The sequence below is a fragment of the Thunnus thynnus genome, chromosome 13, assembly GCF_963924715.1.
Source record: "Thunnus thynnus chromosome 13, fThuThy2.1, whole genome shotgun sequence".
Classification (NCBI taxonomy): Eukaryota; Metazoa; Chordata; class Actinopteri; order Scombriformes; family Scombridae; genus Thunnus; species Thunnus thynnus.
The window spans coordinates 6282337-6308486 of NC_089529.1; the positions used below are offsets into that span (position 1 = coordinate 6282337).

General features: G+C 40.2%; 1 protein-coding gene across 3 annotated transcripts in view; it reads left to right on the forward strand.

Annotated features, from left to right (window-relative positions):
- The first annotated feature begins 5071 nt into the window (after positions 1-5071).
- The window catches only part of camkk1a (calcium/calmodulin-dependent protein kinase kinase 1, alpha a), a 61060-nt gene continuing 39981 nt past the window's right edge, over positions 5072-26150 (forward strand). Inside the window, exon 1 of one of the 3 annotated variants that reach the window (XM_067607473.1) lies at positions 5072-5493. The gene's annotated coding sequence lies outside the window, so the exon portion shown is untranslated. Of the gene's footprint in view, positions 5494-19690; positions 19828-26150 lie in introns of those variants that run through there. The other 2 variants (XM_067607471.1, XM_067607472.1) reach the window with 2 other exon arrangements.

The following is a 26150-nucleotide window of genomic DNA, read 5'->3' on the forward strand; positions in this document are numbered from 1 at the left end:
TTCAGAGGTTGTGTTCTTTTTTTCATGTACCATTGTAAATATGAGATTTCTTTTGTCACTGTGAACAGTTTTCTTTGCAACTTCTTTTTACTGCAGAAAAATAATCCCAAAGGAAGCTGTTTACAGTGAGGTTTTATGGATTATCTTGAATAACTAATGGCTGTAAACCACTAAGGGGAAACAGAAAAATACTGTTTGTGTTGTATATTGTTTTCTTTTTTTGCCATGTTAGAAAGAAAAGGCCTAATTCTGAGAATAGGTGATGCAAACACCCAAACTGCAAAACAGCAAGTCCAAGCTCCAGAGGTGCTCAAGAAGCTCAAAGCTCTTCATGCTATCAACAAAGTCACATACTGTTGTCTTAAAAGAAAATACTGCAAGAAAAACACAATGCTTCAGATCGTAAGTTCAGACCTTCAAATAATTAGTGGTGATAAACAAAACAAAAAAATATAATGAACAAAAATATTTGAGGCAGTCATTACTGCTCCATATCTTGCCTTTCATTTTTCAATGAGCCATAGCTATTGTAAAATTCTCCCTGGTCACACACATTAGATAATAGACAAATCTGGTCTTGGCATGGCTACAGTGATGTGATATCATCACAGGAATGTGAGTGTGATCTGGACATGAGATTTCAGTTTTAAAGTTTATATATTTTCCCATGACAAACTGAAAAAAAACAAAACTCACTTTCACCAGAAAGAGCGATCATTTAATCTGTTGGATGGGATTCTCTCATGAACTGCTGCACTACAATGTAGGGAAACCTCACATTGCCCAGACTGCCTTTTTTCATACTGATCATAGAGTCTAAAGTTGTGTACCTCTGCATATTCAGATTTAGGATATTGTGAGGGGAAGACTCACTCAGAGTCTGCACTTGTGTGAAATGTTTATCAAACCATGTTTTCCATGTTTTAAAGAAAAATGTGTGAAGAGAAACTTAAATCATAAAAGCGTGAATGCATTTGAAGCCTGCATCTGTGCATTTGCAGTTTGCACAGAGTTTGCACAAGAAAACCTGTAATACAGTGTGTGCATTGAACCCTTTGGACCAGCAGGGGGAGATGTTACATCACCTTGCATGTATGTACTGTATAAAGTTACAAACTATGATTGGATGTCTAAAATCAAAGTTTGAAGCAGAAGAAGTGTGAACTGGTTGTGTTCTGTAATAAAGAGTCTCGCACAATCTCAACACACAACTTTGCTCAAGAGGAGGAAATGAAGCTTCTCGGTCACACTTCATTAGGACAGCCAAAGAGGGAACTGGTTGGACCTGCATCTAGCATTTAGATATTTAAACTGGCTGCCTAAACACACATATACTCGCCTGTCTGACTACCAATTATAACTACACAGCCATAAGTGCTTTGTCATGTTTCCTCAGATCTCACATGTGAGAATAACACACACCCTTTCTGGAGGAAGTTCCTGGAGTAAAGGTGGGATCCCAAGGGCTGCAAGGAGAATAAAAGAGGATCTCATTAGTATCAGCCCGCAATTTCCACCTGGAGCCTCAGAGGGATGCAGGATAGGGGTTGTCAGCAGGGGCTCTGTCCCAGTGAAACACACATAAACACACAGGCCGAGGATAGCAGCTGGGAAAACTTGACGCAACGGAAAGGTTGCACACGTCCTTGGTGAGGAACAGAGGTGTTGGAATAGATTTGGTTCCCTTTTTCTAAATTTTAAACATGTTGCAAACTGCTGTGTCTTTGTGTTGCTGATTTCACACTGCATATCAGCATAAACACTGTGTGTAATTATAGGGTGCACGACTTCCTCTGATTAAACTGGGAGCTCTGCTTAAGTCACAGAAACATATCAGATAAGGGTTTTTTTTTAATAACCGCTTCTCTCATAGAACTGTTGCTGTTTTCATACTGCATATTAGCATAAAAACTGCCTGTGATAAAGCACTTATTTGGCAATGACTATGTATATTTATTCTGAGTATGCTGTTACATGATGAAACACTGATAAGAAACTAGAAAGGGCAAGATTGTACAGGTGAAATAAGACTCTAGGGGCTTACTGCAGGAACACGTTTAAAATGACAAGTACAAACAAAGGCTGAACTGAGTTGGATGACAAAAAAAGCTAAGTAATGATAAAACAATGCAGGCAAAGAGTGTTAATCTGCTGCAAATTTGTCAGCTGCACAAGAAAGCCTTTGTGGCTGTTTAATCTGTCAAGAATCCTGGATAGTCTGCAGAAAGAAGATGGAAACATGGAAACAGAATGTGAATTTATTGTTCTTCTTTGGCGTATGATGATTTTTATGACTGTTCTGTTTTTCCATCTCTATGACTCATGCATTACTACTACTGCTTCTATCTCTTCTGAATTGTTCACCTTTATAAAAAAAAAAATATATAGAAAAATGCTTTGTGGCTTTCATTAAAGATGTCATTAAATACATCGCTTCTGTTGAAGATCTTCTAACACAAGCAGGAAGAACCTTGATACAGTAGACTAGTCAGCTGTGACTGGTCTTACTATGCACATACAAGGCTGCGTTGAGGTTGACTCGCACTATGCTTGCTGTATGACTCATATGAGAACAAGCAGAGGCTACTCGCTGTGCAGCAGCTCTGTGTGGACACATGTCTACAGAATTGCCTTGAGAGAGAAAAGGCTAGAAAACACTTTTTCAAATTTGGGGGGTGATTTTGCTGTGAGGGAGGACATTCTGCCCCTTATCCCACAGGCGTCAGCCAGTGTTGTGCTGTGAGGCTGAAGCTGTTGCCAAGAAACTAAATGAACTTGCTATGAACTTCCCCACGGCTTCGACAGGAAGAGTGCTCTCAAAGGCTACAGCACCCACTAGAACCACTGCCTATTTGGCTAACCAGTTACTGCAGTTTACAGCTTATAAACAGTCTGATATACTGTGCAGCATTTAAAGTGGTATGCAGTTTTAAGTGTAAGTGTCCAAGAACAGCAGGTTCACTTTTTTTTTAATGCTGTGATGAGGAAAAATAACAATGTTTATGTGTTACATCATCATCTCAATTAAGGCACAATTAGAGCATTCAGAAGGGGAACAGTGGTTGTTGGAATTAGAGGGGGATAGTGGTTCTGTGGTATTATGAAATGTATTCTACTCAGTCTGAATCATGTTGACACAGGCTTGCTAGAATTGGCAGTGTGTTAGTGACACGCAATTCATCCTTTTTCCCTCAAGAGAGGTTTAACCACGTGTCATAATCATCAATTATGTGCCGTATAGTATGTTAGATTATAGTCTGTCCTCAGCCATCACGCTCTCCAGTATGATATTGTGTTTTCTCGCATGATCCATCACTGCTGTCATACAGCTCAGATAAGGTCCAGTGATGTGTAAAACTGAGGAGGGACAGTAAAAGGGAAATGTTGAATGTTTCATTTGTTATTTGAAAATGATCAGATGCCTGGTCTGCAGCACTGTCCTGTGTGTTCTTAGACGTTTAAAGATCCCCTCCAGACATGTTTTATGACTCATAAAAAATGCTCTGCTTTGAATAATAATTTGTGTCTGATATGGTTTTTCCACAAAAAAATGTGATTAATGGGTTAAACATTCTTAAAATTACAACTATTCCTTCTGCCTCAATAAAAATTCAGAATCTATGAATATGCAAATATTGTTCATATCAGAATTTTAACTGTTGGACACAAGATGTCAAGTCCATTCTCAGTGTTTGTGCACTGGAAGCTTCAAGTTTCCACATCACACTTGTATAAGTTGCATACTGGACCACAACAGACCCTTTTTCACAGCAAACAGTTTGACTTGTCACATCAGGAGAAGCACAGGTGGAACTAATAACATTAACGATGGCTCAGTTCCACTCAAGTATCCAAGGAAGCCATACTGGTGAACCATCATGCACCGTACTGGTGCCTTGAATTTGGAAAAACTAAATGGGATTCAGCCATGATTAATGTTATTAATTGCACCTGTGTTTTTCCTGCTTTGACCTGTCAAAATATCCGCTATGAAAAAGGTCTGTTGGCTTCCAAACCAGTCGTGATGTCACAAATCCTGCTGGTAGGTACACACCCTAAACTCAGATTTAAGGTGAGGACAGAGAAAATGTCCTCTTCAGCAGATGAATGTGAAAACAAACTCTGTACATACATCATTCTGCACACGCTGAAGAGAACATCATCCAACCGAAGAAACAAAAAGAAAGACACATTTTTGAGTAAAGAAAAGACTCTATGTCATAGGAGACTGATGTAAACGTTTACATATCAAATCACCATAAGACAGAAAAGGGTATCTCAACTCAGGATATTCCTAAATGACCAATAAAGCTCTAAGCGTACAGTTTGTATCTGTCACATCAAACGAGCATCACACTCTCACATGGAAGAATGCCTGCACCCAGCAATGTGACGTTTTCCTTTTATGTCTTAAAATCCAATCTCCTCTCTCTCTGTCGCTCCACTAGAGCTGCTCAGTGTCTAACAGTGGGAGATGACAACAAATTTCAGTGGGCAGCTCCTCAGTGTAAACGTATGTTCTAACTCCTGAATATGAAGGACACAGCTCAGCAAACATATCTTGGGGAAGTAAAGGTAAAAACGCATCTAGTGGGAATTTAACTGATTTTGATGCCCATAGCTGATGAACTTACTACCTACAACATGTTCAGGGTTGACTACAGTGGAGTCAGTAATTAGATTGTTAACCTCAACAATCAGAAATGACCGCTCTGCTTATCTGCACTAATTACTGAGTTATTGGAGCTCTGTCAATTGGAAAATGAATACAGCAATATGGCCAGTAGAGGCGCTAGCTGTACTTTTGCTCTATAAACTCGCTGTCTATTAAATCCAATCATAATAGGGGAGCAGTCTAGGAAATTCCACATGCAGCATCTGTGGTCATAAAACGTATGATCGAACTGGCTGCGTGTATAATGCTGTATTTTTATCATGTAAATATGACATTGTGGTGCTGTAGAACATAGTATTTACAGTAATGACACAGTATTGGTCACGCTGCAGGAACAGGGCGGATCTTAGGACCCGTGGATTCATTTCTTGTCGAATAATAAAAGTTATGGTTATCCGTTTGCTGTGCGACAAACCAGTCAGTGTGTCAAAGTGTTTAATGGTCAGCCCTTTTCTTGCCGCTGTGTGCACATTGCAGCGCTCCCTGCAACAATAGCCAGCTGTGGGCTGTATAAATCCAGCCGCTGGGTGTCTTCACTCCTGTGCCTTCACTCAACACAGGAGAGGGGTTTTAGTGTGGGTTGGTCTGTCCGTGTTTTCCGGAAGAGAGGGCGTGCAAAACATGGGACACATCTCAGGTCAGCAGCTGATCCTGCCTCACATCTAGCAGATCAGCCTGAATGGAACCTTTCTGTTAGTGTCTACTGACAATCGGCTGTAAATAGAGTGAATCAAACCTCCACCGTGCGTCCAAACGGGACATCCCTTTGGATCCCTTTGACTGGAAGAACGCGCACACACGCCCGAGCACTCATTTAGGTAAGCGAAACTTTTAAGATCATCTCATTTGAAGTGCATGAGCGTGTAGTCCTTTTTTCGCAGGGCCAGTCTGTGTTATGTAAATATGGGGAAGTAAAGCAGAACAACGCTCTTTTGTGCAATGCAGATGGGTTTCAGTGTTGTGCCGTAGTTGAGTGAATTGCTCCCTCGCGGGCACATCAGGATGTTGAATCCTCTGCAGTTGCTCTTGATTTTTTTTTTCAAGCGCTTTACACACGCGCGTGCACGCCCCCCGTGGAATAAGAGGCTGCACTGAAATGCGGCGTGCACGCGCGGCGCCAATTGTGTGCCATGTATCAGTCATGCACCTGTCATAAAATGATGTTGCCTCATACAGCAGTAGGGCATGTGTGCAGATTTCAACTGCTACTGGGTCAAACGTAGTGCTTTACAAACTGCGGCCCGGGGCCCCACCAGGGACCTTTTGAGGGAGACAAAGTGGTCCCCAATAATTTGAGAGGATTTCTTTTTTGTTGGCTCTCTTTGGTTTTTGAGTCCAATGATATTTTGGGATGTGTAGTTTGATCACACATGAGCATAAGAGTACTGAGGGTGCCTGACATGATGAATGATAAGTAGTGCTGAGATGATTACAGACTGTAATCATCTCAGCACTGCAATTTACAGTAATTCATCTACAGAAAATTAATTAACATTTCTGATTATTGATGAAAACTGGTGTCTCAGGTTCTAGTTTCTCAAATGTGAGGATTTGCAGCGTTTGTCTCTTTTTAGTCTGATCAATCATTATGAATACAATGTCTTTGGGTTGTTTACTGTTGGTTTAACGTGATGAGCATGCCTCAGTAATGTCTGATATTTTATGGACAAAACAATCACTTACGTAGATTACTATATATTAAGAATAAGGGTTAATTGCAGGCCCAATGAAAATTAAACCCTGGCAGACCTGTCAGCATAGACAATATGATTATAACTGTAGAGTTGTGATTTTGTTTAGATTTTTATATATATATATATATATATATATATATATATATATATGTATATGTGTGAAATAACCTCATTCAGCAGAAAATTATTCAGGTTTCATTTTTTTAAAACCACAAAAAGAAACAAATTGCACCCAATGTATGTCTCTACAGGTTCCTCATTCCTCTAAAGCCACTTGGTGTCTGCTGAAAACAAGTAATATGGCTTCATGTCAGACTCAAGTGGTGCTCCTTTCACCCTGCTCACAAGTTGTTTAATCCCTCATTCATGAGGCGCTGGGCTGAATAGTCCCCTTTGAATTTTTTTGAAGGATGACTTCAAAAATGAATGACTCCTCTAGAGCTGCACCTTGAAACACAGCCAGAGAGCTCATGAATGACATGTAACAAATTAGTGTCTGCACTTTTGTTCTTAATGCAATTTATGGTGTCTGCACAGTGTCTGTTCAGCAAAGAGAAAACCAGTTTCAATTTTGGTTTGTTGGATTTGAATATGATTTAAATCCTCACAGGCTGAAAGATGAATTGGCTGGAGTGCTGCTGCTAAGCAGTTCCAACTTCCCTCTTGTGTCTTTGTTATATTTGTAGCAGCTTCATGAGTGTTAAATGCCAGAAATGGGGCTGTAATAGATAATATAAGAAGGATTAAGAGATTGTCCATATTTAAACAACCCAGCATCATGTGGCTGGCTGGTGTTTTGTCCTGTTGTACCTGTGTGATGAAATGTATGATACTATTTTTAGTATAGATTTTTCCTTTGAGGAATCCTATGTCTAAAATGACCAGGTGTATATTGATTATTATATTGATGTCTCTGCTCTAGGATTTTCCTCTAGTCAATTTGACTTATGTTTACATGCTTTACATTAGAGATAAGTCTTTTGCCTGATGTAAATAAGCAACAGCAGTATCACTTCTGTTTTTCCTGACCACTTTTTCTTTCTAAATGTGTTGATGGCTGTAACCTCCTTTACACGTCTTCACGTAGGCTCTGGTAATCATAGCAGAGCTTTGGCCCAGCTACTGAAAAAGAGGACATGTCAACAGCTTGCAGCTCCTTCAGCCCCTCTGGGAAATCACTTGACTTGTGTTTGCGGTAGATGTGTGAATTGGTGCAGGTTCATGTGTATATTGTTATTACGATATTGGTGAATTTAATAAATGTCATAAGCAATTTTAAATAGAAGTCTGGACATCTTTCGCTCATATTGTATCAAGCACAGCTTCATTCCGCGAGTCAGAGAATAAACAGGGAGCGTCTGTGCTGGTCGGTGTACAGGGCTGTGTCCTGCTGCTTCTCTTATTGCAACAATTTTCTATTTTTTGTCATCATACCAATTGATTCTGATGACTAAATGACTGCAGAGCTCTATGCAATCTGCAGGAAGTCCTTTTCTTTGATGCAGTCCAATCAAAAGACCCTTATATTTGTTCAGTGTGTAATTTCTCCATGTATCCAACCTGATGTATCCCCCATCGGGGGGGCTGCACCTCTGGATGCATCTTTGTGTGTGTGGTACAAAAAAAAAAAACAGTGCCTGGCCTAGACCTAGAGGGGTCAGGTATTGGTGGAGTGTGATGCTTTGTCAATTGTGTTACATCCATTAAAGGTACGAGTTACAATTTTCACAAACGGTGTGCCAAAAGACAGCCTATAATTAAAACAGAAAGAGAAGTTCAATTTCTTCAAGTCTTTTGTAGGATGACCGAAACCTTTTAATGACTCTTTTTGGCTGGACCAGCCACAGACCAGCTCTATAACGTGGTTGTCCATGAGTGAGTGAGTGATGAAGTTACACCATTGGTCGGCCAGCTGAGTGTTGGAGTTTCCTCATTGGCCATCGGTCTTCAAAAGGAATTGGTGCGAGATGATGGAATTAGAGGACAGCAGCGCAATGCAGAGTGACTGTTTTTTCTGCTCCGAGCTGTGACACTCTCAGCTACAGTGTTAAATGCAGCGAAGTCGGCTAAACCCATGTACCAGCGTCTCTGCATCTCCTCCTCTACCGTCCAGTCTGATCGACGCTACGTGGTGCGTTTGGATTTTATAGCTGAATTAATATCAGGATGCAAACTTTTTGTTTCTCTGACGTTTTCACATCACAAACAATGAACAACAGCATTAAAACACGAGTCTTGCAGATAAAACATGAGACTTATTCAGCTGTAGGGCGGCTGCTCTGCAGGTGCGATTGATTTGACTGTAACTGTGGTAACCAGGCAGAGATAAGCCTCCTTAATTTGCACCCAAAATGCTGTCAAAACTTTAATTCACAATTTCCACCACAGCCTCCATAATTCTCGACCGGGAAAGAGGCAGAAAAGAGACACATAGAGGCATGAGAGAGAGTGCACAGTTAAAGCACCACGAATAACCATCACTCTGACAAAACACTCAATACAGAGTGAAAAACGGGAGACACCCGCAGACTGAAATAGATGAAAGAGCAGGGGGAGTTCACAGATAGGTAATTAGAATAGTTAGAATTAAAGTAAGTTCTCTTTCCAATCAAACATCCCAAGGTATAAGTGGAGAGTATTGAAGTAAAGTATTGTTCTTTCAACTGCTTTTATACCCTTTTTTTTGACTCAAACATAGCTTAACCATGTCATGTGATGCTACTTCAGTACACTTTACCAGCAAATATTACTGGGGCCACTACAGAAAATTACAGATGAACATTTAATATCCAAGAAAACACATTTTAGACACTACCACTGACAATCCCTGTAAGAAATTGGCCACAATTTTACACATTGACCATACACAGACCAGCCATGTACTAGGTTTTGGCCTAGTCTTTGAAAATGCGTTTGCAGGAGAGCGTTATAAATGCTCTCACAGAATAGTTTCCCCGTAATGTGCGGCTGAAGAGTGTTTTCCAGTCTGTAGTGTTGAGATGCTAGGCCCTGTGGAATCCATCGTGATTCATTTGATGTCTGACAAGCTTTCATGTTGCAGCTGGGAGAAAAGAGTAACAGCTGTACCTGTTTCACTTACAAAGCTAGTGCTGGAAGCATCAGCCACCTCCTCTGTCGAATCAGCCGCCAAATTCCTGGAAGCTCCCAAAGTGTGTTTTGTGGAGCGCGGCTGTCATGCACTCAGTCTACTGTGTGCTTGCAGGGTTAATCAACACACCAACTTAACAGTAAAACAGGCAAGCTTTCCTTTAGGGTTGAGGTGATCAAAAGAAAGCAGCTTAAGAGTGATGCGTAAGCTTTAGAAATGATGGTCTTGCCATATTTGTGAAGTGTTTTTATCTTCCATGTGTTTTTGTGTATGAGAGAATCCAGACTAGTCAGATTTATGCACTGTTTCCTGTTGATGTGTTGCCTGTCAAAAGAGCACTAAAGCACTGCATCAGTAAGCTAAAGCCCATTTTTTTCAAATCAGGCCTCAGCCTTTTGTTAGTGGTCTAATGCACCCTATAAATTTTGTCTATGTGCACAGAAATCAGGCCTTCACTTAAAGAGCGCTCCACCGATTTAGCGTTGCACTCCTTTCTGGCACATTACCAGGCTCACAATGGACAGCTTACAAGAATGATCAAACTCGATTCACTCGACTGTACAGATTCAGGTGTGCCATGCCAGTAGCGCCTCTACACTAAACATAATACGAACACAATTATGAAGCTTGAAGTGTGTCCAAGGAGGACTTGGTTGTAGATACTTGAAGACGTTTCACCTCTCATCCAAGGGGGCTTCTTCAGTTCTAACTGAGTCTGTGGGGTTATCAAGGTCATTGATACCACTTGGTTCGTTAGTGCTCCTGGCTGTTGTAACAACAGTTGTTAGAGTTGTTGGAGTGACCTGGGGCCAAGTGTAAACAACAGTGACTGGAGTTGCCGCATGAGGCCAAATGTGAATGGTTGTTAAATCTCCTGGGAAGGGATGAAAGAACAGTGTTGTAGGTGGGGGATAGGTGGTGTTGTAGATAGCGCGGCATGATATGAGGAAAATCTGCGATGTGCGATAACATTGTTCAATATTGTGATGACGATATGACTTGTGATAAATAAACAAATATTGAAGTGTGCATAGTAGCCATACAGTTCCTATGTCTTTCTGCTTTAATAGGTACACTACTAACAAAGACCCCAAACATTGAATAGCCTATGTTCACTGAGAAAAGAATTGAAATAAATTATTTCAAACATGCTTTTATTGAACCAATTGCACATGAATACCCAACCAATTAAACAGAACATTAATTTAAAGTATTATAACTATAATAAATTAAAGTTAAATTTCCCTGCTCCCTTTTAAAATAATTTCTTCTAAACTCAACAAAAACATCTATTACCATACAGTGTTGAAATAAAAAATATCTGTGTGAAAACAACTTAAATAATTAAATGAATATGAATTAAACACAAGCAGGTAGCTCCAGGTCTTAAAAGTTGGGTCAATGCGGAAGTGACTTAAATCTACATTCTCTCTAATGGCCAGCAGGGGGCGACTCCACTGGCTCCAAAAAGAAGTCTGATTGTATGGAAGTCTATGAGAAAATGACTCTCCTTCTCACTTGATTTATTACCTCAATAAACACTTTCCTAGTGAGTTTAGGGTCTCAATCACTAGTTTCAAGTCTTTGTCAATACAGCATGATGTTCATTTTGTAAATTATGGTCCCATTTAGAGTACAATAGATGATAAAGCAGGGTAAGCTTTAGGGTGTGGCTACCTTGTGATTTACAAGTTGCTACCACGGCAGCAACGTTGGTTATGTAACATAAACATGGCATAACCCCAGATTCATAGACTAAATGTAGCCATAGCTGTCACTATTTCAGTGTGTTTTCAGTTCATGAAGGTTAATTGCAACATTTTGGTTCCCTAAAATAGTCTTGTTTGGTTGTACTAAAAGACCCTCTAAGGAGTTGGATGTTAGTTTTTTTCTGGTAAGTGCATTTTGTTTTAATGGTTTTAAGCCTGTTTTTGTTAGTGGAAATTAGCATTAGCATTATCACAGTTAACCCTAGATTGTAAATGCACTGTACTAACTGAGCTAGCAGCTAGCAGCTAGTGTTGGGGTAAAATAAGATTTATCGTTCAGCCCTAGTCGTAGACCTCCTCTGTTGAGGGATGGTATCTCTACTTTGATGTAGATAGCCTCCTTCACTCCTCTTTCAAACCATCTATCCTAGCTATCCAAAATATGTACATTGTTGTCCTCAAAAGAGTGTCCCTTAGCTTTCAGGTGTAGGTAAAATGCTGAGTCTTGACCTGAGCAGTTGGCCCTCCTGTGATGAGCCATGCCTTTGTTTAATGTTTGTTTAGTTTCCCCGATATACAAGTCTGTGCTTTCCTCACTGCACTGGACTGCATACACTAGATGACTTTCCTTGTATTTGGTTGTACAGCCTTTCGGGTGGACCAGTTTCTGTCTTAGTGTGTTGCTGGGTTTGAAAAACACAGGACTGTGGTATTTGTTGAAAATCCTCCTGAGTTTCTCAGATACTCCAGACATGTATGGAATGATGATGTTGATGCGTATCTTTTCTTCACCACCCGCAGTGTTGATGTTCTTCCTGGATCTTGTGGCTGTTTTCACAAAGGTCCAGTTAGGGTATCCAAAGGCTTTAAGTGCATTCTTCAGGTGTTTGTGCTCCTCCTCTTGAGCCTGGGCACTTGTTGGTACATTGTCAGCTCAGTGGTGCAGGGTCATGATATATCCTAGCTTATCAAAGTGCTTGTTCAACAAGCATAAACTTGTACAAAAGCGATTATTTTCAACTGCTCTGCCCACAGTGTCGCTGGTATGTTTTACACAACCACAGCGCATCACAATGAAAGCTGTATGTATGTAGCCAAACCAGTACCTGCTCTCTCCACCAGCAGTACCTGCAGACAGTCAATCACATCAGCAGCAGAGGGAGGAGGACAGGGGACAGGATGAAAGACTGTTTGTGCAGACAGCAGCTGCGCATACACACTGTACAGTGCCAGAAACAGGTTGCAATAAAGAAAAGGAAAAACTATGACATCTGGAGATTAACAGGAGTAATTAGCAATTGGGAGCTCAATGGCTGAAAGGGTTAAAAATAGGGAGACTCCCACGGAAATCAGGAGTGTTGGCAGACATGAAGCTCCTGTCCTCTTCAATGTGTACAGCACAGTCCCAAAAGGCCAAGCTGTATCCTCTTGTGTGAACTTGATGTTGCTGGTTGCAGAGTTAATGTGTTCTGTGAAGGTATGCACTTCCTGGGTTTTAGTTTTGACCCATGTGTCGTCTACATATCTAAACCAGTGGCTTGGTACTGTTCCGCTGAAGGAGTTCAGGGCTCTGCTTTCTACCTCCATGTAGAGGTTGTCTACAATGAGAGATACTGGTGAGCCCATGGCACAGCCAGGCTTTTGTCTATAAAACCCCCAGTTGTACTGGAAATATGTGGTGTTCAGACAGAAGTCCAGCAGTTCACAAATCTGGTCTGGGCTGAGGTTGGTTCTATTGTTAAGGGTGTTGTCATGTAGCAGTTGTTTCCTTGCAGTTTCCACCACCTCCATAGTTGGAATGCATGTAAACAATGAGGGCATATTCATGCATGGGATGGCTTCTCCATGATACAAGCGATACTTGCTGTTGTAACCATTCCATGGCCTTATTCTTGTATACACTGGAGGGATCTCGCCTCAGTGTTTCATATGTATCAGTGTCACTGAATAGTGTGGTGACCCTGGTGTGGTAGTCCGCTGTGTTTAGGACCACTGACCACATCTTCCTTTATTAGCTGGTAGGATGGTGATGTTTTGGTCCTTGCTCAGTGACATCACAGCCTTCCTTTCCTGGATGGTGATGTTGGAAGGGGTGCCTTTGCATTGGAAAGGGCCACCAATACCTTCAACCTGCGCTGTTCTGCCTCTCTTTCTGTTAAGTTATTGAAGTGTAAGTCTTGAAGTGTGACACATCAGTTACACATGTTTTCCAGTGTTTTGTAGAGAGCAGATACATGAATACATTTGCAGGTCCTCATTAGTTCATACTGTGCCAGGCATACAGCCGTATCTGTGTATTAGCCTTCATTATTCAAATCACAACCATTAAGGTCTCTGTGGGTTCTCAGATCTTTCAGTTAACCTCAGCCAAATGCTAGCCTGCACTCCACCCCACTTACACTTCTCCCCCATTCTCATTAGCCTGTATATGAGAGACACCAGCATGAATGAGATACCCACTGGGAACCTCCACTAGTCAGTTTCTTTTATCAGACTGTTTATTGGCAGAACATGGCTAAGCTATAGGAAGATAAAAGTAAAAACAAAGATACAGCTACTTTATTTTGTTTCTGTTGCTTGATTGAGCTGTTAAACCAACTGAAAGGTTGACTACACCCTCATCTAGAATATTTTTGTTGAGGTTCAGTATCATCGTACATCAGCAAAAGTGACTCTGCAGCAGTTCTCTGGTATTTTTCAGCCCTGTCAGCTTCAACATTGAATATGTACCAGTCACTAGACCTCAAATCTCTTTCATAAAATGTCTTGTATATTTCAGTGTCCTGGTAGCTCAAGATGTTGTTCTGCTATGTGTCCCCAGAGCTCTGCTGTTACTTCCATATGGCCGGTGAGCTAACTGAAATAATTGATGGCTGGTTGAGTTTGTGTCTGTTCTGTCAGTCTGCTTCCCATCCTTCTCTAGAGAGGCTGGTCTGTGTGCTGTCCAAAACTCTTCCACAAACCTTGACAGCAGCTTTTCCTCTGTGGCCACTTGTCACAGTGGACTCCATTGGGTATAGACCAATCGTGAACCATGAGTATTAGAGCTGGGCCTTCAACTCAGCCAAACCCCATCTCTCCCCCCGAAACACACACCAAAAAATCAGCAACAGGGCAAAAGATTTTTGGAGGGATAGGCGACTGTAACACTTTAACTAACCCAGATGTAAGTTAAACAAGAATAGGCATACAATAATCATTTTAACCTGGTTATTAATCAGAACTCTCACAAAAATCACTCAAAATCAGCAGGCGGAGGCGCGTAGAAACTGCTGTTTGCGGCTTGCATCTCTCTCTCTCTCTCTCGTTGACTATTCCTTCACTTCCCTGTCGTTTCCCTTCTGTCTGACGGTTGCTACAATGGGGGGAAAATGGAATTAGAACCAGAAATTCTATTTACAACCATGAAAAGCAAGCAGGCTAAGAAACCGAACACGTCTGTCTTTCTGTTTTATTTACAAAAGTAATACTTTGACCATTGTGCATATCTTTCTGTCACAGTAACAGGAAACAAAGTACTCAAATGTTAAGTTCAGCAGATAGTCCTTTCCAGGTTAGCCTCTGCTCCACCAGGCTCCCCGGATGGTTTTTCTTTGAAGTTTAACTCAAACTTTATTTAATTTCCTTTTGGAGATGAAAATTTGCAGAAAATTATTGAAGTTTTTTTTTTGTTAGCTTAAATTGTGGATAGTTAAAAATAGTAATTGTTATCTCTGTGATTTCAAGTAAACACCCACACATTCACAGGGGCTTTTGTAGTTTTTCACACAACCCATATGTGGCAACTATCTGATATGTACAGGAGTAATGAGATATGCATTAACAGATGGTATTTTCTTTGTGCACATCTGTTGCCAGTGATACATGGGTGGATTTGTTAAACTCTGTGAAGTATTGGGCAGTTATTGCACAAGGACCAGGTCTGTGTTGCATATAATGGGGTGTGCAACACAATCTTGCTTCTATATTTAAAGAGAAATGGATTAGTTCCATGTCCATGTTGTTGAATGTGTGTACTACATAGAGGTAATAGCAGCAGAGACTTCCCAATGAGATAAAACAGTAAATTTATTCTTAAGGAGCCAACTCCTATGTGTTGCAATTATTTTATGTATTTTGATTATGTACTATTGCAATTTATTGGTGTATTTGTGGTCTTTTTTTACTACTGGTCTATGTAGAATAGTTGATAATATTCTGTATCTTAAGTAAGACAGTGTGTCTCAAAGGCAGTGGTGGAAAGTAACTAAGTACATTTATTCAAGTACTGGACTTAAGTACAATTTTGAGGTACAGTGCTTGTACTTTACTTGAGTATTTCCATTTGATGCTACTTTATACTTCCACTCCACTACATTTATTTGACAGCTTTAGTTACTTTTCAGATAAAGATTTGACACAATGGATAATATAACAAGCTTTTAAAATACAACACATTGTTAAAGATGAAACCAGTGGTTTCCAACCACGGGGTCACATTTCAGATGTCTATGAGTTGTTAACAGCTCCACCAAATAGTGATTTTTTCCCTCTAAACTTCTCACATGCTTTCATTTCAATAAATGTTCAAACGATCCAATAATAATGATTTTTTCACCAAAAATCAAAGAGGAAAATTCTAAAAACTGAAAACAGATTTGTGTATCAGAACTTTGTTTTTCTTCTTTCCTCTCCCATTAATCATCTCATGACCCCTCAGATTTATGTAGTACAAAGTCAAGAGGTTGTGATATGTAGCATAACAAACTAGCGAAGCTCTGTAAACAAAACAACGTTCCCGCACATGCTCAGTGGCCTCTGCTGTCCACGGAACTACTCTATGGAGACTGAAAACGTGATCGCTGTTATTAGTCTTTGGAACAGTTTCTAAACAAACCAACGTGAGCATACTCATCATAATGAAGGAGCATGTCACCCAGAGCAGTGGTGTGGCTCACTGATGTGTTTTTAATAGTTTCTGGACAACAATGGTGGTCTATGCCACAGAGGAATAAGATATATTAGCCTTTGGACACATACACAATACCTGTAAGTAAGATCAATTTGTTGACAATAAGAAAAATATATAAAATCAACAGCCATATCCTTAAGATATTTCCCCCCCAAAAGTTTTTTCCTTCTTTAGTTCAGTTTACTTTCAATTCTGTGTGCAGTGATGGTGTAGGAGGCTTTGGCAGAGCTAGTGCTTAGCAGTGACAGAGTTGCTGGGGAAGGAATCAGCGCTCACGGCTCCAAAGACAGGTTTTTGATTTCAGTGAGTTCTGCCAGCCAAAGAGAAAGAGCTTAAACCTCTGCTAAAATCTCTGCTGTCAGTTCTCTCTTTTTCATCTTCTCTATATGACATGCTCTACTATTTCTGCTCAGGTCTATGTACAATAGACCGGTAGAAATATCCCTCTGCGTGGATGATGGAATTGCATGAAAGAGCAGAGCCCGGTAGTCTTTTGATGAAATCCTGGAGGAGTGAGAAGCAGAATCTGACCCTGGGCCAGCTGACACCAGAGCTCTCCTTTTTAAGAAAGCAACCTATTTTAGTGCGCAAACCATTCCTCAAATCCAATCCAGTTCTGGAGAATCGACCGACCTTGGCTCCCCTCTCCTGGCTCCTTGCATCTATATTTCTCTTTGTAGCTTGCACCGGCGTGGAGAATGAGAGACTCTTCAATGCTGCAGCTAACATTATTGATGAAGGGAGAAAGAAGCTCACAGCTCAGAGGGCTTAAATTCTTGTATTTCTCAAGAAGAATCTGCCCTTCATGCTCCCTGAAGAAAAACTAGTACATCAGTTGAAAAAAAGCCTCTGATATTAGTCAGTAATTGCTGACTAAAAGTTAAAGTAAAAAGTCAGCCTCTAAAATGGAGAAACTGCAGTGTTGTGTGCTACATTACAAGACATTTTTTACTGTTGTAAATATGGAGTTGATTAATTTTAGTTGCTCTATGTTCCCATGGCCTGTATGGTGGGTTGAATAACAAGGGAGTGGTCTGACGTCACAACATTTGTGGCGATAAAATAATTTTGTGATGTCAAAAACACTTGCAAAACAACATTCTTGTGGTAAAAAACAAAACAAAAAAAGATTTGAAATCTCTACTTACTGTGTGTTATTGCTGGTCTTCTGCAGTCTTTTGTAAGAGCCAATATGAATCAAGACATACATGCAATTTAATTTATTGTATATTATTGCAGATGGTTTGATTTGCACTAAACTGTTAATCAAATGAAAATGATGATTAAATAATTTAATAATCATCCTGAGTGAGTCGTTGAAGGGCTGCAGGGCTAAACATTCGCTTCATCTGCTTCAGCAGCTTGCTAATGGCAATGCCTCTTTAGTTCTCTGCCCGTGACCTTCCCCCAAACAAAGAACACAACCTCAAGTCTGAGTTTGTTTCTGAGAAGTTTGTTCTGAGGCTTTTTTTTTTAAAAAAAACCCACCAAATGCACATTTAAAAGAGATAAAATAGAAAGATTTTGTTTTGGTGTTTGTAGATGTTGGAGAAAAGTGCTGTTCAGCCTGCAGGCAGTGATGGTGCTGAAATACTGTACAGTTAAGGATGGAGCTCACACTTCACACAATACAGAAGGTAGTGATGATTGCATGTGACAAACGTTGAGGGTCAAAGTGTAAAGTCGCAGAGGAAATGGCTGCGTTAAGTCAGATTACTACTGACTGCAGTCTGTACTCATTTAGAATAACTGGCCATAACAAAGCAAGTGTAATTATGCGACTAATTGTATTCATTAGATCATTATCCACAGTCAGAGGCCGTGAACATCCTCTTGTTAGACGCGTCAACGCTTTATACACCTATACTATAATCTGCACCTGCAGGACTTCACACACACACACACACACAGAGTCAGGTCACACTCGTTACACCATAAACACACACAAGTACATAAAGACACTCTGAGGGAAAAACACCTGTGCTTGTGTGCTGTGTTAGAACATCTGGGTTCACTTAGTATGCCAGATCCTCATGTAGATCATCTTGATACCGTGTTCTACAGCAACATTTCTTCAGAGTATTTGGTAAGCAAACCACTTTCATGCCATGTGTGAGATGTACTTTCTTGCTAACCTAGTATAGTGCAAGCATATGAAGACACAAAAACTGGAAAACACAACAAGTTTCTGACAAGGGTGTAGGTTTGGTTTCAGAATTCGAGGGACTCAACAAAGAAGAAAAAAACAACTTTTAATATAAATACTGTATATGTGTGCTTGCCATAAGATATAAGTATTGTTAACACACTAATCCTACTTAAAATGATAGTTTCCTTGATTGAGACCTGATACTTTATAATATTATATTTGCGACTTTACTACAAAGGACTTTACTACTTTTTTTCAACCCTGATTACTGCCTGCAGGTCTTCCTCTCAGCTTGCACAAGGCCTTAAAAAAACACTACAAACAAGGCCTCATAGGAGTCTCTGCTGCTCGGTAAGCTTGTTGCTTTTCTCTTGTCTGGATTTTGGCAGCTGGACAATAAGAGGGACATGGTTCACAGAGATTTTCTTAAGAAAATCAATCTGAAAGTACAGTGAGGGGGACAAAAATATCATTTTGAAAAGTGAAGGATACATGCCCTGCCATTCCCAGTGTAAATTACATCCTTGGTGTCTGTATTTTGAGTTTGCTGGAAAACATTCATTATCAACCATAAAATCCGTAAAGCTCAATAAATGGAACCTGTAGCATCAATGGAAGTTATGTCTTTAATGAATGTATTAATGTCAGCTTTGAGACAATTTTTTTGAATTACTTACTATCTAAAAGTTTTGGTTTATATCCAAAGCTATCAGTGTTCCTTTAATCTTGGTCAGCTCTGGACATATTTATCCATGTATTGATCTTATCTTCTTTAATACTTCTAATTGAAAAAAAAAAAAAAGTACCATGTGTGCTTATAAATTCAGTCCAGCTCTCGCTCATATAGTGTGCATTTTTATTGCTCAGTCTTTAATGAGTAGTGAAAGCTTGACTTGTTTTCTAGCTACAGCTCACAGCTTGGTGCATATTGAATTGGTCAGTTAGAGGAGAGTAAAGCAGCAGTCTCAGTGCATCAGGCCTGACCTGGCAGCCTGCCGGCCAGCTGACCACAGGTTTCTAACAGCAGTGAGAAGGTCTAGAGATCACTGGGATATTCCTCCACTCTGAAGGATTTAGAGGGCACTGAACATCACTCCCAAGGGAAAAGATAGATGGCTTCTGATTTTCAGCAACCACAGATTAATACAGTGCAGGTTCACATCATTGCAGATTTCCAGCATTGTGATATTTAAAGCTTTGTATTCTCTTCCAACCCTTCTGGCTATCTCTGCTGGACTACCTCCACAGCCCAGGGTTACTAACCCCTTTCTAAAAATAGATGATCACCAGTAGCAGGTCCAACCACCGGACAGCGGTGTCACAAGGACAGAGGGTGGAGCCACCATCCAGGCCCTGCCCCACCTGGAAATATATAGAGTCCTCTCCAACACAAATCTGCAGATCAGTATTCATCTGTCCTTCGTCTGGTGAGGGGGCGATCCTGGGCTGGTCTGTCCTTGTTAGAGGGACCATTGTCAGGCGACATTTCTAGGATTCCAGGAAGGTCAGCCATGCTGGAAGCAGCACACTCATTGTCAGTGTGAGTAGAGGAGAAATAATTGGCTCATCCAACTTGCCAGTTAGCACTCTTACATCCTGTGTAATCCTGGGTTTATTAGTGCCTGAGGGTGGCCCTGGACTCGGTTGGGGTTGTCCCAGAGTGTCTGTCTGTCCAGTCAGATTGATCGCTGCTCATGGACTCTGTGTGCGGTGTCTTGCCTGGGGGGCACTGCTGCCTGCTTTCTCCATCAGGTCACATTGATTGGCGATACAAGTATTTGTTTAACAGGTTTATGGTTACAGCTAGTTGTGTCTCGTACAGCTGGCTGCTAATCCCGCGGATTGAATTAAAGAGTTCCAGGGATTAGAGTGTGTCAGGTGAACACAGGGAAGGAAGTGTTTGCTACTGGAAAGCATTGCAGTTATGGTGTTTGGTCTTCTGTGTTTAAAGCAAGATTTTGTGGAGGTGGTTTTGTTGACAGATTTGAACATCCTGTGCTGTCAGTTTTTTGTGTGAGCCAGGTTTTTTCTTTTGGTGCTTGATACATAAACTGTTGCAGTAGTTTTTGATTTAAGTATGTTTAACACACACTAATCACAGCTAAATTTTTATTAAAACATGAATGTTTTTACACCAAAAGAAACTATTTTAATTGAGCTTAATTTATTCCAGTGAGAGTGTTTTCTAAGTTTGAATGTAAACCTCACCAGAGTTTCTTTTCACTTTGTTGAAAGACAAATCTCAGTCTAAGTCTAGAAAAAACATCTTGGGGATGACATGTTTTTTATCGGGTGGATCACTGTTGTGCTCTTGGTGCTGCTTTCAGCTCTGCTGGTGTGATACAGTGAATATCACTGACTCTGATGAGGCATTTAAGATACTGATGTTTCACCCTGCGTCTGTTGTTGCCTCTAAGAATAAGTTATCTTTGACATCAGATATATTCATCAACGTTCAAAGTGTTGAGAGTTTCCCCTGATCACAGTTGATAGCTGATTACTATGCTCCCTCACTGTTTCCAGAGGCTCTTAAGAAGCTGTACACTCTGATCCATATGAATGAGGCTCACTCAGTCAAGGATGATGAGGCATAATCACTGCCAACTGTTTGCTACCACAACAGGAGGAACATGGGAAAAGCTAATTCTTGTGTGTGTGTGTGTGTGTGTGTGTGTGTGTGTGTGTGTGTGTGTGTGTGTGTGTGTGCGCGCGCGCAGGGGGATGAAATGTCTCCCTTAATCCTTATTCAAAAAACAAAATCAAGTGTGTGTGGGCGTGTTTGTGTGGGCAGGTGTGTGTGTGTGTGTGTGTATGTGTGTGCATGCGCACAAAAGCCATGCAAATGCAAGCTGTTCCCTAGGCTGCCTCTATCATCCATCAGGAACAGCCAGTTGATGTTCCCGCTGGGCTTTTCAGCTTTCCCTCACCGCTGTTTTTTCCCCCCTCAGCAGTAAATGTGACCTATCCTTCGTTTGAGTAAGATGAAATGTGACAGGAGAAGGCGACTGGAGAGAAGGCCTGATCAACCTGTGGGCCCGGGGAGTGTGGAGCTGCAGGAAGGAAACCCCTCTGTAGTATATGAGCTCTGATTTGATATTAAGAAGCTTTAGACTGATGTATTAGTTTGGAATGATTTTGGCCTTTTTTTATGAAATATCTGATAAGAGCCAGTTGTGTCTGTAGTGTGTAAAACCCCGCTGTAAGGTTGTGTTATCTTTATTGTATTTTAACAAGATTCTCACTTCCTAAATGAATTATATAAATCGAGAGTTTTATTATGCTTGATTGTATAAAGACTGAACCCTTGTTATTTTACAGTTGGCCAGACATTTAAATGGTCACAATTCTAGACAAGCTTTGGATGCATTTGTGGCGTTTATATCGGCTGCTGCTGTCTCCCTTAAAAATCTATTTTGGTCAAACTGTGACACTAATGTGCTTATATAGTCTATTTAGTTAATTTCATAGTACAGATGATGATAATTTGATTACAGTGCACTTCAATTAGACTAACATTTGTCCTTCATCAGCTTTGGGTGTTTTTTTTTGTCATGCTGTGAACAGTGGAGCTATACTTTTGATTATGACCGCGATGCGTCAGCATGTGTTGGACTGTAAACATTCACACGTCCCTGCATTTGCAGGAAGGATCAAACCTCAAAGATCCAGCTCATACTTTCAACCCTGAGATAAGAAATAGCCTATTACTTCTCTTTTGATCAGCTGACATTTGATTAGATTATTTGGCAGTTTGTTTTCCAGGTCTGTGTGTTAGTCTTTATGTTCCACACACATTTTACACGAAATTCAGAGATGCATAGTTTGATAAATGCAAGAGACATTACTTCTTACAGTTTCACTATCTTTCAATGTATGTTGTCACAATCACTGAATGATTACCAAATGCATCCTTGTTTCCTGTTATACAGGGTTTGTTGAACTACTGTATTAACTGATGGTAAACCTTGTTTTGGTCTCTAAATCCTGAAATAATTGCACACATTCATAAAAGATCAAAGTCAGCTGGTGGCCGTATGTCTCCACACTAGTCTCTAGAGGAGGTTACTTGTTCTTGCACAGAGGCATGTGGCCACCGTATGTTGTCCATCAGTATGTGCTTTGTTCCACATCAGGTTTGTCACTACAGTCATATGAGCACATTCCTCTGATCTTAACATGAGCATCACATACAAAATGGTGCTTTGCATCTTTCAAGTTTTTTTTTTTTTTATGTATTATGCAGGCGCAGAAAAAAAAATCAGTTTTGCTTTAACATCATTGCAATGCAGATTTACTTCCACTGACATCTTTGTAATCAGTGAACAATCAAAGCTGATTGTCTTTGAGTCTGACACGTCAAACAAGGAGGTACACCTCGTTTAAAATATGTAATTTAACAGTCAGTGACTACAGTAGTTTTTAAGAGAAAGAAAACGATGAAGAAATTCACCTCTGCCTCTCGTCAAAGGAGAGAGAACCTAACATAAGCTTTCAACATACAGCCATGCAATCTGCTCTGGACGTCTCCTTGTATACTATCGTTATGTGGGTAAAGACTGTCTTTCAGGCAACATTAATCACAGTAGGTCTGCAAGGTCAGCTGCTTGTATTAGTCAAACTGGGAGAGTTTCAGCACTCTGTTGAATACATGCTATAGATGCCTGCTCTTTGAAATGTGTCAAAGACCTCAGAGTAGGTAAAAAACTTTCTTGCCAGCAAATAAAGGATCTCATTTTGATTTTGTCCTTGGACGTCTGTTTGCTCTCTGCACACAACAAAATGATGGGAGAGACAAATAGAAGCCAGGTTAAGAGTGAAAGCGGTTTACTAATGGAGCCAAATGGATTCATTTGTTCACCCTTGACAACCCACTCTCTCTTCTTACTGTAATTGGCTCTGCCCAAGCTTCTTTGCATCTGAACTAGTTGAAAGATGGCAGCTATTGAAAACACTTCATATTCAGATGCGGTTCTCAGGCTCTCGCTGGTTTAATCTATCTATTTTCTTTCCCCCTCAGTTTGTTTACCTAATTAAAGAAAGATATTGCACAATTATATGGGCTTGAAATATTGAAATATGCCATCGCAGCACCATATTTTGTTGAGAGAAAGCATCTTAATAGCTTCCATTAACAGCAAAATACTGAGCAGTTGCACATCTAGACTTTATCACGTCTTGTCACTTTGCGTTACTTCATCTTTAAAAGTTTGCAGGGATACAAAACATGCAATTCAACAAATTATTATTGTATAATAAGAATTTCGTTTTAAAAACAGGAAATTTTAGACATTTGGAATGATTGCAAATTCGACATATATAAACTAAACTAAATTTAATTCCTGTGTGAATATGAAAATATCAGTTATCTGACTGTGTGTTTGGGAGGCAGATTGATCATGCAGATAAGACATCAAGTGCTTTGATTTTATTCTACCATTCAAAAGTGCTTATTTGACCCTTTTTTTTTTTTTTTTTTTTTTTGGAAAACATCGACAGAAAGTTATATGCTAAAGAATGTAAATATCATTGAGTTGTTCAATCCTGCTGTGGAAATTAAGGTGGGTGTTGTTTATGAAGGTTAAAATGAAATCACCATTACTGCTCCTCCTCAGCTCCAGAACATACAGTACCAGTCAAAAGTTTGGACACACCTTTCCATCACTTGATTGAGAAATAGTATACGGTAAAAAAAAAGACTAGATCTTTAAGGAAATTCAAAAAATATGTTATGACTCATAAATGATGTTTTGCGGCTTTTATAGGAGGACATTTAACAGAACCGCAGCTTGCTCTATCAACGCGTCAATCACAATATGTCACAGCTGTGTAACACAGAGAGGGCAAAAGAGTTTAATTTCATCTCAAACATTCGTTCGACAAGGCAGATGGATGCAGTTGACACAATAATGATCATGTGAATAAAAATATGAAACCAAATAAAAAGCTATAGTGCGCCATAATGAAAATGTGTTTTTACCGGCTTCTGTAAACAAAAGTCTCAGTGCAGCTGAAGTTAATAACCAGACCCCTGCCACTCCTCCACCTCCCAGTTCTACCAGGATATTACTCACACATTCAACGGGCTGAATGGCGCTGCAGTGGAGAGAAAGCCGTTTCAAGAGACAGATAATCACTGGTTGCGATAAGAATTAGCAAAATATGACAATTCTTTTTTTGTTTTTCTTAAATGGGTCAGGAGTCATGCATTTCCTCCGTGCCGCTAACAGTTAAAAGGCTTTTTTCTGTGCTCAGAATTTACATAGTTTGAATAATAGTCATCTGAAATATGCAAATAGAAATGGGCAAATGATGATGGGTTGTGTGTGTCATGGGCAACTGGTGGCTCTGCCTCCTGACACGCACAAAGCTCAGTGTGACAGTCATGTAATTATACCTATATGAATAGAGAATTCATGAATATTTTTGTACTCAAACAGTTTGGATGAAACCTACACTTTTGTCACCAGAATACCAGCATGTAAGGTTACCACTTCTTATAATATCAATGTAACAGGTGGCATGACTGTGCCACCTGGGGGGGGTTTATTTTAGGGTAAATATAGGATAAGAAAACAGTAGCTAATTAATGCTAAACACAACATTCAGTCAAGGTTGAGGGGAATGTCATAAGTTTTGCAAACAGAATCACGATATCACGACAAAATATCGATATATTGACCAGCCCTAATGGCACACCATCTAGTTGTTGAGACATTTCACTCACAACTACAAATGTGAACCTCATGGTGGCACTAGAGGTAATGTCACCAAATAATTATCACCAAAGTCAGTAGGATGTATCCTCTGAGGATTATGAATGTCTTTCCAAAATTTCATGGCAATCCATCCAACTCTTATTTATATATTTTCTAAATAAGAGGATCAAAGTCTGGGCAGACCGACTGACCAACATTGCCATCTCTAGAGCCATGTTGCCAGCATGGCAAAAATATGATAGACTACACTGCGGTCAGTATTGAGCCATGGCTGTGAGATGCATGAATGAGTGTGACCCGCCTGGACAAAGTGGTACACAGTTATTTTTGAATATGAAGTTCGACCTTGTTGACACACTTTAGGAATAGCAAAACATGGCCCATTTACTAAACACTTTTTGTCTGCTCACAGAACTGATTCGTCTCCATTGTTTCTCTTCAGTCTGTGTCTTTGCATGGCACATATACAGACCCAGGTGGCTCCTTCGGGATGAATACAGCCATCACACTTATTCCTCTTGATTCCTGCTAGATATTGCTTGAGGATTGGGGGTTTATGTGCTCTTTTCCTCGGATGGCTCGGCTGGACTCACTTTGCATATCAGAGTTCTTCTATCTGCAGAACAAAACCGGAACCAGATGTATTACAGAGCTTTGATATTCACTGTCTATGGCAATCTGCTGCTGACTTGATTTTCACTAAAGATGAAAGGGTGAAAAACACAATAAACAAATCCTTCTAAATGTCTGGATCGTACACACACATACAGTATGTACACACACACACACACACACACACACACACACAATACTTTCACTGGTTTTATATGTGCTTTTCTTTGTGTGCCAGTCCACCCACAAGCATCTAATGGGAACACAGAAAGCCATGACCAAAGGCATACAGCATAATTAGCTTTGTAGCATTTGGGTTTTATCAGGGGGACATTTATTTCAATTTATGAGTACATGTCTACTGTAGGTAATTTGACCCACCAGACCACCCACCCACACACACACACACACACACACACAAACACACACACACACACACAGATGACATTTTCATTTTCATCTGACTGCTTAATTAAACTTCTGTCTCACAGGTACTCTTGCTGCAGTACGTGTCCAGCTGAATATCTGGAATAGA